Genomic DNA, 1,605 nt, shown 5'->3' with positions numbered 1-1,605 from the left:
TTCCAGGCCAATTGGCTGTGAGAATTCAGCTGTGTTCTGCAGTGGGGAGAACTTCTGTGCTGGAAGACACCCTCCGGGGCGAGACTTGCTTCAGTGGGGCTTTGGTGCTCACTGAGTCTGCCCCCTGAGTGTGTCCCTTATGGGTCTGAGGGGTTGTAATCTGGATGGTCCCACTCTGACCACCAGGCATACTGGCTCCTGGATCTCTAAAGAGGTGCTAATCTAGCCTTTGCCTGAGGCTACTCAGCAGGAGCTCAGCTGTGAAGGAATGCAAGTTGCCCTGGGGCCTTGGGCCAGCTGCAAGTTTGTTAGGTAATTTTCAGATTGTAAAAGCCTCCATGCACAGCTTGGGCAGGGCGGGGTCCCAGGGGATCAATAGGGCGGAGCAAACAGCTATGGCTGATCATCAGTCCAGCCCTAAGTGGCCCTGAGTCTCAGTGTCTGGGTAATCGCTGCAAGCACCTCTTAGAGAAAGCCGCCCTCCAGATGCGAATGATGCCAGACAGTCTAGCTTCTCCCCGTATCAGTCAGGGTCCCCAGAGACTCGCCCAGAACTGGAGTTCAGAGCAGTTGGGAGTTTGAGACTCCCTCCCGATTGAAAAAGACAGCCATGTCCTCAGCCGCCAGCCCTTTCCACGTCTGCCTCCATACCTCTGCACTTAACTTCCACACCGCACCTCCTCTGAGTCTCGGTATGCTTTTCTCTTTCCTTCTAGTTGTAGAATTTCCACTCAGCCAGCCTTCCTGTGGTTCTGGATGATGCCCGTTCTGTCTTTTAGTTGTATTCTTGAAGTGGTTGTGTGAAGCAGCAATCTCAGGTGTTTACCTATGCCGCCATCTTGGATTCCCCCCAAGAATCTACACTAATAAAAGAGAAACATGGTAATTAGCGTACAACCGCTACCCTTCCCATTGGCTAATCAGCATATCCTTATGCAAATTAACTGTCAGCCAAGATGGCGGCCGGCAGCCAGGCAGCTGGAAGCGAACATGAGGCTTGCTTGCTGCAGTAATTGCAGACTCCAAGTTCCCCGCCTGACTTGCCGGCCTCTGAGCTGGCAGTTTGAAACATTCTAACAAATATAGGCCGGGATCTCAGAGCTGGAATTATACATTGTTTCGATTATAGAACCGAAACAAACCAGATACCTGCTCTCAGAGCTAGAGCCAGAGATAAGCTGGCCCAGAATAAAATAAAAAAAAGGAGCAGTTGGGAGCTTCAATCAACAACCGCCAGCCTGAAAGCAGCCCTCAGCCCCTCACCCAGACTGGCCAGGCACCCCAGTGGGGACCCCCACCCTGAAGGGTGTGTGACCAGCTGCAAACAGCCATCATCCCCTCAGCCAGACTGGCCAGGCACCCCAGTGGGGACCCCCACCCTCATCCAGGACACCCTTCAGGGCAAACCAGCTGGCCCCCAGGCCTCTATCCTATATAGTAAAAGGGTAATATGCCTCCCAGCACCGGGATCAGCGGAGCCGCGAGGCCTCCTGGCACCGGATCAGCGTGACAGGGGGCAGCGCCCAAACCCCCTGATCGCCCTGTGGCTCTGTGTGTGACAGGGGGCGGCGTCCCAACCCCCTGATCAGCCCTGCTCTGTGTGTG

This window comes from Myotis lucifugus, unplaced genomic scaffold, assembly GCF_000147115.1.
Source record: "Myotis lucifugus unplaced genomic scaffold, Myoluc2.0 scaffold_1170, whole genome shotgun sequence".
Taxonomy (NCBI): Eukaryota; Metazoa; Chordata; class Mammalia; order Chiroptera; family Vespertilionidae; genus Myotis; species Myotis lucifugus.
Note: the sequence above shows the minus strand (reverse complement) of the source record.